The sequence below is a fragment of the Oncorhynchus masou genome, chromosome 20 (assembly GCF_036934945.1).
Source record: "Oncorhynchus masou masou isolate Uvic2021 chromosome 20, UVic_Omas_1.1, whole genome shotgun sequence".
NCBI classification, from domain to species: Eukaryota; Metazoa; Chordata; class Actinopteri; order Salmoniformes; family Salmonidae; genus Oncorhynchus; species Oncorhynchus masou.
Genome location: NC_088231.1, coordinates 1,828,240 through 1,841,610, shown reverse-complemented (window position 1 = coordinate 1,841,610; position 13,371 = coordinate 1,828,240). Strand labels below are relative to the sequence as shown.

Sequence of the window (13,371 nt, the reverse complement as noted above, 5' to 3'; positions counted from 1 at the left end):
GCAAGAGAGTTTGGAACATCGAATCGCAAACAAATCAAAGTATCAACTTGCAATACATATATAGAATCATGAGAAACACCAGCATCGCAACACAGGTCCCTGGCAATTCCCAGCCCTACTGGGAAACCAAATGGGTGCAAACACCTGCTTCCACTTATCACATGTCTTGATGAGTTGATAAGTAGAATCAGATGGGTTAGTGTGCTGTGTTATTGCCAGGGCTAAAACTAAAATGTGCACCTCGTTGGGTCACCAGGACCAGTATTGAGAAACACTGGGCCCTAGGCTATAAGTAGCAGGCTGGTACATTGACAAGTCCATGTACATCAGCTAGGCTAGACTGAGACCATGGCAAAATCCACTTGGCTCCAGGATGAAGTTTCCACCCCAGGTACAAATCAAGGATCAGCTTTCCATCCCAAAAGCCTAACCTTAACCATTAGTGGGGAAAATGCTAAACTGACCCAAGAGCAGCATTTAGGGGCACCTTCCCCCTACTCCATCTTCCTGAGACTGAGTGGGTTACATTGTCTTGGCACCTGCGACAAGACGGTCAGGTTTGCGCACTAAAAATGGCTCTGTTACACAAATAGCATTTTAAAAAAGAAACCCAGACACAGCCTACAATATATTGTAATGGGAACTCAGTTAGTACACATGCACCCCGCCCACTATCCCTTACTCTCTCACCAAAAATCAACTTGTGCTTTCTATCTGAATGACACACTCTATGACGGCAAGTACGAGGTCATTTCTGCCACCCTGCTGCGACCAGTGCGTTGTTTGTGGTGGCCATATGTGTGTGTGATGTCCCATTCCAAATGAGCACTGTGACAGAGATCCGCACTGCAGGGAGCCAGCAGCTGCAGTGTGTGAGGAGGAGAACCTGATCTGGCCCTGTTGACAGAGGGCTGACACAGCTGTTCAGTGAGTTGACGGCAGAGACGAAACACTGCTCCTGAAGACCCTAACTGGCTTTAACAATATACAGTGTCAAGAAAAAAAAGAAATGGGTGAAACCTTTGAATATATTTCTGCATAAATTGGTCATAAAATGTTCTCTTCATCTAGGTCACAACAATAGACAAACACAGTCTGCTTAAACTAATAACACACAAACAATTATACATTTTCATGTCTTTATTGAACCCAATGTGTAAACATTCACAATGCAGAGTGGAAAAACTATGTGAACCCTTGAATTTATTAACTGGTTGACCCTCCTTTGGCAGCAATAAACTCAACGAAACATGTTCTGTAGTTCTGGATCAGACCTGCACAACGGTCAGGAGGAATTTTGGACTATTCCTCTTTACATACCTGTTTCAGTTCAGCAATATTCTTGGGATGTCTGGTGTGAACCGCTCTCTTGAAGTCATGCCACACCATCTCAATCGAATTGAGGTCAGGACTCTGACTGGGCCATTCCAAAAGGTGTATTTTCTTCTGTTGAAGCCATTCTGTTGATTTACTTCCGTGTTTTGGGTCGTTGTCCTGTTGCATCACCCAACTTCAGTTGAGCTTCAATGTGTAGTTTTGAAAACATCAGACGTGCGGCATTGTTTTTTTTGGACAGCAGTGGCTTCTTCCGTGGAGTCCTCCCATGAACACCATTCCTGTTTAGTGTTTTACGTTTTGTCAACAAAGATGTTAGCATGTTAGAGATTTCTGTAAGTCTTTAGCTGACACTCTAGGATTTGTCTTAACCTCAGTGAGCATTCTGCTCTGTGCTCTTGCAGTCATCTTTGCAGGACACCCACTCCTAGGGAGAGTAGCAACCGTGCTGAAATTTCTCAATTTATAGACAATTGGTCTTACCCGGGACTGATGAACATCAAGGCTTTTAGAGATACTTTTGTAACCCTTTCCAGCTTTATGCAAGTCAACAAGTCAATCCTTAATCTTAGGTCTTCTGAGATCTCTTTTGTTCAAGGCATGGTTCACATCAGGCAATGCTTCTTGTGAATTAGCAAACTCATTTTCAGAGTGTTTTTTGTAGGGCAAGGCAGCTCGAACCAACATCTCCAATCTCATCTCATTGATTGCACTCCAGGTTAGCTGACTCCTGACTCCAATTTGCTTTGAGAAGTCATTAGCCTAGGGGTTCACATACTTTTTCTAACCTACACTGAATGTTTAAATGATGTATTCAAGAAAAAATATTTTATTTATCTGTTATTAATTTAAGAACGCTGTTTGTCTATTGTTGTGACAGATGAAGATTTTATCTGATGACTAATTTATGCAGAAAGGGTTCACAAACCTTTTCTTGCCACTGTAGGTGTAGTAGATTGCGGGGTTCACAATTATACATGAAGTTCAGCATACTTGAGCATGCTGAAGTCAGAAAAGGGAGATCTGTGTTTTAAGAATGTCATCAACATAAACTCCTATCATCGCCTATAAAAACAGACCCAAGTATACGTCAACTCCCACTAACATCACCAGAACACACAGGGAAACACTTTGAAACCTCCCTAAAGGAGCAAACGCAACACTTGGGCTGAAAGACGACCCCCACCACACACACACACACACACACACCTCCCTGCCTGATAACAATCAAATCAACACACTGAAGCCATGTTTTCACACTTTGGAATGGACAACCTCACTCCATCAGTTCCAGATTGTCAGTTTCCTGTCCAAGCTTTCAACAGCTGGGATCTCGACTCACATACCCCGGGAGGGGCGGGAGAGACAGAGTTGAAACAGAGGAACAGTGGATGGCTACTACTGGGGACTTACTGGATTGTACAGTGTGTACAGACGTAGTGAATGTTCTGGACCACAGAGAGATTGTTGAACTGTCTGTCCTGTTTGATGGTAACTGTGGAGGTGACTCACATCATAAAGCAGACCAGAAGCACTGCTTGCTGTCCTGCAGTGTCCCTCACTGAGTAACGGGCCCAACGTCCTGTAGGGCTGGGCGATATCTCGTGTGGGGTGATACACTGAGGAACATTTGGAATAGGAATTTGGTTTACTTTCAGAATTGACTGGAGTTGAAATGGAACTGACCTCAACCCTGCTAATGATGGAAGCCTACAGTATAGGCTCCTAATGAGATAAAATGGATTTGAATGGACGCTGTATCAACTAAACTTGTCCAATAGAATCCAATCTGTCGCATTTCATATATTTATATTATAATATGCATCTTCTGCCATAAAACCCTAGTCCTACTCCAGACTCATGGTTCTAAAAATACTTGTGTGTTAAAATGTCTTATTCGGCCTCCCGGCCTCCACCAGACTCTGGGTTCACGACCGGGAGACCCATGGGGCGACGCACAATTGGCCTAGCGTCGTCCGGGTTAGGGAGGGTTTGGCCGGTGGGGATATCCTTGTCTCATTGTGCACTAGCGACTCCTGTGGCGGGCCGGACGCAGTGCACGCTAACCAGGTCGCCAGGTGCACGGAGTTTCCTCCAACACATTGGTGCGGCTGGCTTCCGGGTTGGATGCGCGCCGTGTTAAAGCAGTGCGGTGTGGTTGGGTTGTGTTTCGGAGGACGCATGGCTTTCGAACTTTTTCCCTCCCGAGCCCATACGGGAGTTGTAGCGATGAGACAAGATAGTAACTTCTAACAATTGGATACCACGGAATTGGGGAGAAAAGAGGGTAAAATTAAAAATAATAAATAAAAATGTCTTAAATTGTCTCCCACGTGCAACAATTCCCCCCCAATCCCTGAAACACGCTAATCCACCTGCAGAGGTTCTGAATTTAGTTCCGACAGACACTTTGTGGGTGGTTACGAGTCGAGAGGCATTGTCCACTGGCAGCTTCCCCCAGTCATTAACATAGAGGATAAAATAGCGCATAATATATATATATATATATATTCAGGCTAGGGGTGGTTATTCACATTATCACTGCCAGTCAACTGCTACTGCCGCTTATAGCATCCTAGGGATCTGCATCGCTGGCCTGCAATGTGGTGTGTGGAGGTATAAAAAGACAATGAGATAGGAAGGGAGGAGGGAGAGGTGAAGGGGAGAAAGTTCATGCTGTGGTCACAGGGCATTGGGTACATGAAGGGCTTGGAAAGAGAGAGCGAGATCCTCGACTTTGGTGATGTCATCTATAAAATAGCCTCCAACACTCTACTCAACAAACTGGATGCAGTCTATCACACTATCCGTTGTCACCAAAGCCCCATACACTACCCACCATTGCGACCTGTACGCTCTCGTTGGTTTGCGCCTCACTTCATACTCGTCGCCAAAGCCACTGGCTACAGGTTATCTACAAGTCTCTGCTAGGTAAAGCCCCGCCTTATCTCAGCTCACTGGTCACCATAGCAGCACCCACTCGTAGCACGGGCTCCAGCAGGTATATCTCACTGGTCACCCCCAAAGCCAATTCCTCCTTTGGTCGTCTTTCCTTCCAGTTCTCTGCTGCCCATGACTGGAACGAATTGCAAAAATTTCTGAAGCTGGAAACTCACAACCCCCTCACTAGCTTTAAGCACCAGCTGTCAGAGCAGCTTACAGATCACTGCACTTGTACATAGGTGGGCTGTTTACAGATGGGCTATAGTGGTATTTAAAAAAAATATATATGTATTTTGCTCCTTTGCACCCCAGTATCTCTACCTGCACATTCATCTTCTGCCAATCTACCATTCCAGTGTTTAATTGCTATATTGTAATTACTTCGCCACCATGGCCTACAGTGCCTTGTGAAAGTATTCGGCCCCGTTGAACTTTGCAAACTTTTGCCACATTTCAGGCTTCAAACATAAAGATATAAAACTGTATTTTTTTGTGAAGAATCAACAACAAGTGGGACACAATCATGAAGTGGAACGACATTTATTGGATATTTCAAACTTTTTTAACAAATCAAAAACTGAAAAATTGGGCGTGCAAAATTATTCAGCCCCCTTAAGTTAATACTTTGTAGCGCCACCTTTTGCTGCGATTACAGCTGGAAATCGCTTGGGGTATGTCTCTATCAGTTTTGCACATCGAGAGACTGACATTCTTTCCCATTCCTCATTGCAAAACAGCTCGAGCTCAGTGAGGTTGGATGGAGAGCATTTGTGAACAGCAGTTTTCAGTTCTTTCCACAGATTCTCGATTGGATTCAGGTCTGGACTTTGACTTGGCCATTTTAACACCTGGATATGTTTATTTTTGAACCATTCCATTGTAGATTTTGCTTTATGTTTTGGATCATTGTCTTGTTGGAAGACAAATCTCCGTCCCAGTCTCAGGTCTTTTGCAGACTCCATCAGGTTTTCTTCCAGAATGGTCCTGTATTTGGCTCCATCCATCTTCCCATCAATTTTAACCATCTTCCCTGTCCCTGCTGAAGAAAAGCAGGCCCAAACCATGATGCTGCCACCACCATGTTTGACAGTGGGTATGGTGTGTTCAGGGTGATGTGCTGTGTTGCTTTTACGCCAAACATAACGTTTTGCATTATTGCCAAAAAGTTCAATTTTGGTTTAATCTGACCAGGGCACCTTCTTCCACATGTTTGGTGTGTCTCCCAGGTGGCTTGTGGCAAACTTTAAACGACACGTTTTATGGATATCTTTAAGAAATGGCTTTCTTCTTGCCACTCTTCCATAAAGGCCAGATTTGTGCAATATACAACTGATTGTTGTCCTATGGACAGAGTCTCCCACCTCAGCTGTAGAGCTCTGCAGTTCATCCAGTGATCATGGGCCTCTTGGCTGCATCTCTGATCAGTCTTCTCCTTGTATGAGCTGAAAGTTGAGGGACGGCCAGGTCTTGGTAGATTTGCAGTGGTCTGATACTCCTTCCATTTCAATATTATTGCTTGCACAGTGCTCATTGGGATGTTTAAAGCTTGGGAAATCTTTTTGTATCCAAATCCGGCTTTAAACTTCTTCACAACAGTATCTCGGACCTGCCTGGTGTGTTCCTTGTTCTTCATGATGCTCTCTGCGCTTTTAATGGACCTCTGAGACTATCACAGTGCAGGTGCATTAATACGGAGACTTGATTACACACAGGTGGATTGTATTTATCATCATTAGTCATTTAGGTCAACATTGGATCATTCAGAGATCCTCACTGAACTTCTGGAGAGAGTTTGCTGCACTGAAAGTAAAGGGGCTGAATAATTTTGCACGCCCAATTTTTCAGTTTTTGATTTGTTAAAAGTTTGAAATATCCAATAAATGTCATTCCACTTCATGATTGTGTCCCACTTGTTGTTGATTCTTCACAAAAAAATACAGTTTTATATCTTTATGTTTGAAGCCTGAAATGTGGCTAAAGGTCGCAAAGTTCAAGGGGGCCGAATACTTTTTTTTTTTCTTAACTTACCTCATTTGCACTCACTGTATATATACACACTTTTTGTTTTATTTTGTTCTACTGTATTATTGACTGTATGTTTTGTTTATTCCATGTGTAACTCTGTTGTTGTATGTGTCGAATTGCTACGCTTTATCTTGGCCAGGTCGCAGTTGCAAATGAGAACTAGTTCTCAACTAGCCTACCTGGTTAAATAAAGGTGAAATAAAATAAAATATACATTTGTGGAATTAAATTGTCAGCATACAGATACAGAGCTTTTAAGTGTAAAATCTGTCAGCTAGCTTGCGGCATCAACAGCTACATTAACATCAAGCTACATGTAGGCTACAGATGTAGCGGCAACAAGATACAAGTCAATTCTAGACAACAACACAATCAGGACTTACAAGTTTTTGGTAACTCGGTACGACAAAATAGGCTACATTGTTAACTCGTCTTTAACATGTCCAGAATGTGATCTGATCAGAATCACATTGAAGGTTTCTGACAAAAAAATAATTCCCAGGCTACATGTATGAAAGAGGAAACAGAGCGGGTTGTGGCTTCCAGCCCTCACAATCTAGGCGTATAGATGGCTGCAATGGGGGTGTCTGACATGTACAGTCTTTGCTGAGACATGTTTTACGTTGCAGGATTTGCATAGCGTTGAAGGTTACAACAATTCACCTGTCATCCGACGTGCCAACAAAGATCAGCCGTCTCCATTTTCACATTATCTGCATTTTGACTAGAAGGAAGTGACATTCGTGGGAATGAAGAGTTTTGAGTAGAGAACAGTTAGGTCTTAAATAGCTTGCAGACATCAAATGCACCATGGACTAAATGTGCTTGAAAAGACAAGGCTCTTACGTAACTCAAAACCACCCATCTCCTTAGATACCAAGGTAAAAGTAGGGTATCTACACATTCACATGGACAGTGTGAAACTGTTGCTCAATATGTACACTGAGCCAAAATATAAACGCAACATGCAACAATTTAATTGATTTTTACTGAGTTACAGTTCATATGAGGAAATCAGTCAATTGAAATAATTTCATTAGGCCCTAATCTATAGATTTCACATAACTGGGAATACAGATATGCATTTGTTGGTCAGATACCGTAACAAAAAAATAAAATGGGCCTCACAATTGTGTCACGGTATTTTTGTGCATTCAAATTGCCATCGGTAAAATACAATTGTTGTTCATTGTCAGTAGCTTATTCCTGCCCATACCATAACCCCACCATGGGGCAGTTTGTTCACAATGTTATCAGCAAACCGCTCGCCCACGCAACGCCATACACATGGACTGCAGTTGTGAAACCGGTTGGACATACTGCCAAATTCTCTAAAACGATGTTGGAGGTGGCTTATGGTAAAGAAATTAACATTCAAATCTCTGGCAACAGCTGTGGTGGACATTCCTGCAGTCACTATGACAATTGCACGCTCCCTCAACTTGAGACATCTGAGGCATTGTGTTGTCTGTCAAAACTTAATTTTATAGACTGGCCTTTTATTGTCCTCAGCACAAGGTGCACCTTTGTAATAATCATGCTGTTTCATCAGCTTTTTGATATACCACCCATCAGGTGGATGGATTATCTTGGCAAAGAAGAAATGCTCACTAACAGGGATGTAAAAAATGTTGTGCATAACATTTGAGAAAAATACGCTTTTGGGCGTATGGAACATTTCTGGGATCTTTTGTTGTTTCAGCTCATGAAACATGTTGCGTTTATATTTTTATTTAGTGCAGTAACTTCAGTCAACTAAAATTTCCCTATGTCACGAAAACAGTAATGAGCCTAAAAAGCAGCTCCCTGAGAGAAAACGAGAGAGACGGAGAGAGTGTCTACAACCTGTACAGGTTTCAACAGGAAGTTGGGGTTAATTTGAATATTGCAGGTGCCCACTGTTTCGCTCTGTCCTAACAGCCTAATTGGGCCCAAACAGATTTCATCACGGCGCAGACTGTTGACAGGGAACAGAGTTTACATACAGGAAGGTCTCTTCTGACTTGGGTTGTATTCATTAGGGCACGCAACAGAAAACGTTTCGTAACAGAAAACAATATTGACCGTTTATTATTGGTCAAGCCCAGGAAGTCCATTCCTGTTTCAGTCGTTTCTTAAGTTTGGTGCCTAATGAACAACAACTATGCTAACTCTGCTCTGACACTGATAAACTCTGAACCCTGTTCAGTGATCAATGTCCCGACCACGTGTGGTGCAATATAAGGATAAGCTGAAATTTGTCACTTGGTTTCCTCTACAGCCAGACACATGTACCCAGCCAAACACATTCACTAAAAATGCATCCGTCAGATGTCCAGATTGAAACCATTTAGTTGTATTTTGCTACCCTTGGACTGCGAGTAAAACATTGTATTGGTTGCACTGATGAGAGCTGCACATACTACTTGGTCACCTCAATCATCCTATTGTTTGGGTGGCTGAAACCATGATTTGTTAAATAGTAAACTGCATTAACCTTCCTGCAATAAAAGTGTCTGGCCGTCCACTGTGCCTGCCCGTTTAGATGGGGCCGGCTGCTGTAATGAGCACCTCGTGATTGTATAACATTTCAAAATGCAATTGGGGGTATTAAAGATATTTAAAGAACGATCATTGGGCTCAAAGCACACCGTTTATAATCAAGATATCTGATATGGCTTTGAAATACAGAGCGAGCAAAATTTCACATTGGCCATCATGAGTGCACTTATTTTATTTAACCTTAATTTAACTAGGCAAGTCAAATTCTTATTTACAGTGACGGCCTACCCCGGCCAAACCCTAACGACGCTGGGCCAATTGTGCACTGCCCAATCCCAGCCGGTTGTGATACAGCCTGGAATCGAACCAGGGTCTGTAGTGTCACATCTGCGATGCAGTGCTTAGACTGCTGCTCCACTCGAGTGCCACTCACTTGGCCACATTGCAAAGTTATTTTTAGGGCATTACATTTACTGTTAGATGAATACATAGGCCAAAATATAATAGTGCACACAAAGGCAAAATCTAATGAAAAATCTAAATAACAATCTAATGTAAATAACAAAAAAATTTTAATAACATTGATAGTAAAATAATTAAAGCCATATTGTCAACCCAAAATTCCTGACAATCACTGCAATAGGTCTCAAAAACCTGCTCAACTTAATATCTTCCAAAATTACACTACGCAAGTGCACTTTCAGCAATGTATGATGATAGCCAAGTAGGGGAAGAAAAAGCTATGGCAAAACTCGCCTACACCCCTTTGTGGTCGGTCATACAGCATAACCAACTTGTGAAGAAGAGTGAAGCTCAGAGATAAGAATTTGAGACTGTGGCAGTTGGCAAATTCTGTTGGCGACCGTCTTGTATCCAACTCCCTCATCTGTGCGAGAGCAATGATCGGGTGTCTGTTTCACGGCTCCAATGACCTGCCTGTAGGGGAGAGGAGAGCTCTGGCATTAGCGCTGTGTGCTAGCTAATTAAAGGGGGAAACCTAGCCAGTTGCACAACTGAAATGTGTCTTCCGCATAATAATGTTGTTCCTAAACCCTCTGAATCAGAGAGGTGCAGGGGGCTGCCTTAAATCGAAAACCACGTCTTCGGCGCCCGGGGAACAATTTGTTAACTGCCTTGCTCAGGTCAGCTTGGGGATTCAAACCAGCAACCTGTCGGTTACTGGCCCAACACTCTAACCACTAGACTACCTGCCGCCCCAGGAAGAAGGGAGGAAGAAAGAGGTAGAAAGAGAGCTAAATATATCTACGGTGAAACAAAGCTATCATAAGTGTGCATTACAATATGAAAGCCCGGCTAGAGCACTAGTTATTAGCGTCCCTCTTTGTCTCGCCAATATAATGTGCTATTATGGTGAGACAAAGCTTTTTCCCCACCGCCAAAGGAGACGAGAGGTAGTAGAGTAAAAGGTGGGGGGACGTCATTATATCCGAGTAGCCCCTATTGTTCTAGTCTGTAAGACCTCTCCCACTGGGATCATTATGACACATCACCGGCAACGTGAAGCGGGAAGGGAAAAACCAATGGCTATTCAAAAGATATTGAGGCTGAAGAGCCTTAATAGGCCAATGACAACAAAACGGAAATCCATTTATACTGGAAAACACCCATTTTTTAAAATATATTTCAAATCATGATGATACTTCAGCATAACTTGATCAGGTAAAACTACCTGCAGAACAAAATCATTTATTTTATACCCTTACTTATAATCCTTAGAATCTCAATTTGTACCGAGATTTGAAGGGTTAACCTCTGGCTAGTGGGCCTAAATACCTCACTGAGGGGCTGCTGGTGGTGGGTCTATCTGCGTCATGGTGAGCAATAGGAGGCTTGGCTGGCTCCGGGGACGCTGGAGAGGAGCAGAGAGGAGAGTGGGTGCAGGAACGGCAGGAGGTGTGAAAATTAGCACTCCCCACCGCTCAGCTGCCAGCTTTGCACTGGGTCATTGCAGATAGGGAGCGAGACAGGGAGGGAGGGAGAGAGAGAGACGAGCGGGCAGAAATAGGGGAAAGGGAGACGTGCACGCAAAGCCGCATACACACCCACACATATCCTAAAAAAGGGTTTGATACGGCTCTCTATACGTTGAGGCCTATCAGTTCAGATAGCGCTTTAGCATAATGGACTTATAGCAACAGCTGCTACGCTGAGAACTCCATGGGAGAGCTTCTGAGCAGTACTGACCATTTTCATGCCAAAGCAAATATGACACTGCTTCAGCACACTGAAAGCCACAGGTTTGACTGATAAGTCAATTCCTTTCATGAGAGAACATTACCATCACTCCTCGGCTCAAAACGTAAAATTAATATCCATTAGATTTAAAGTAAGCATGATCTTGGTTTTCCCCTTATTTAGGGCAATATTGGTTCCTTTTCATTTCTGTGTTTCTGCTTGGTTTGGCATGAATTGGACATGATTGATCTAGCCACGAAATGATCTCACTCTCGGGTGAGGCGAGACGAAGGGGGCTTATCTTACTCCTCTTACGCCTCGATCACACCAACATCGCCATAGCGGAAAATGGTACGCGGCATCATCTGGATGTGTGTGCAACAAAAAGTTCAACATTCACCTTCTGCTACCATTTGTCAAGCCGTCTACGCATACAGTTGGATTGCACACATTCGATAAATCCAAATCAAATCAAATTTTATTTGTCACATACACATGGTTAGCAGATGTTAATGCGAGTGTAGCGAAATGCTTGCGCTTCTAGTTCCGACAATGCAGTAATAACCAACAAGTAATCTAACTAACAATTCAAAACTACTGTCTTATACACACACAAGTGTAGGGGGATAAAGATATATGAAGATATATGAATGAGTGATGGTACAGAGGGGCATAGGCAAGATACAGTAGATGGTATAGTACAGTATATACATATGAGATGAGTAGGCCCCACACAGAACGCACTGCAACGCAACGCTGCAAGACAAACGCAGCTTTCCATTGGAAATGAATGTACTTCTGGTGTATCAAAATGCAATGACGCTGTCGGTGTGATCGACGCGGTCGCCAGTGCTCAGTGCTTCTGTGCGTGCGCCTGACTCAGCATGCTAAATGCAGAGACTTCACACACAGCTTCAATACCCACTTCGCTGTAGCAGGAAAAAAAAAAAACCCACAACCAACTGCAAAAGGGGGGCGATGTCATCACCTGTCCAAACGCTAAAAAATACCACACATTGAGGTTAGTAGTCAATAGTAATAGAGAATGAAGTCCTAGGGCGCTGGTCAAATGCAGTGCACAACATAGGGAATAGAGTGCCATTTGTGACACAACCCTTATACCATCTAAAAGGAAGTGAATACAGAGTGGAGTGAATTAATGCCCAAGTTAATATTCATGTATCACGTTCATACTACTTAGATCATCGTTCACAATCTAGATACATCAGAGGTGACATAAGTTCACAGTTCATGGGCAATGCCAATGCCATGTGTGTATTTGAATTGGCAATGCACACAACAGTGTCATCCACCAGGCCGAGCCTAAACATTAGGTCGATAGTTACAGTACATATCGGGATCATATTTTTGACAATATATCATATTGCAAGGGGTCTCCAACCTTTTCTAGTATGTGCTACTTATAAAAAATAAACGGTAAAAGTGTCATGAGCTACTCATTTTATTCTAGCTTTCAAATAAGTGTACAAGAGAACAAACTATGTTCTGTCAATATACCTGGTAAAATAATGGTTCACAAACAACTATAAAAATCGGTGATATATTAAAAAAAAATTGTGTTCAGTTTTTTCAATTTTAAAATGATTGCGCATACAGCAAGTGATGAAATTGCTGTCTAATGTGCCGGTGTAGTGATGGTTCTGGAGTGCTGCTGCTTCACTTCAAAATGTGCAAATAATAAGATACAAATGATATACTTACTCATGATATACTTCTGCCAGGTAAGCTTCATTTGCAGTTAACATTTCATTGATAAGGGTTTAGGGGAAAGTATTTGTCATGCCAAAAGACTTATCAGATCAACTGGCTACACACGGACTGACAAACAAATGCGCGCATCACATAGACGGGCAATATAGCTGGAAAGCAATTGGCAGACATTGTGTAAGGTTAGACTTTTTAAGCCAATAGTGGCTAACAGGTGTGGGATAATGTCAAAGCTGTGTTGATTAGATAGTAGCTGGGAGCTTACGGAGGCTGATTCTTGTGAGATTTGTTTGACAGTTTGGGGTGGAAACGCATAAAAATTGCATGCACTTTCAAAAATAGTACGGCGAGCTACCTGTTGCTTAGCGATCAACCTGTTGGAGACCCGTTATATCGTATCGTTTTGACAATATTGCAGTATTATTTTTGCTCTAGTTGGCTGTACCTACACCAATTGTTTTAGGAATTTTTACATTTTAGTCATTTAGCAGACACTCTTATCCAGAGCGACTTACATATATTTTTGTACTTTTTCATACTGGTCCCTCAGGGGATTCGAACCCACAACCCTGGTGTTGCAAGCGCCATGCTCTACCAACAGCCACACAGGAGGACTGTTCTCCATCGTTTAGCACTTATTTCTATGACTGATCAAAACGTGTG

General features: G+C 42.7%; 1 protein-coding gene across 1 annotated transcript in view; it reads right to left on the bottom strand.

Annotated features, from left to right (window-relative positions):
* tmem131l (transmembrane 131 like) overlaps positions 1–13,371 on the bottom strand; it is an 83,059-nt gene that overhangs the window by 41,702 nt on the left and 27,986 nt on the right.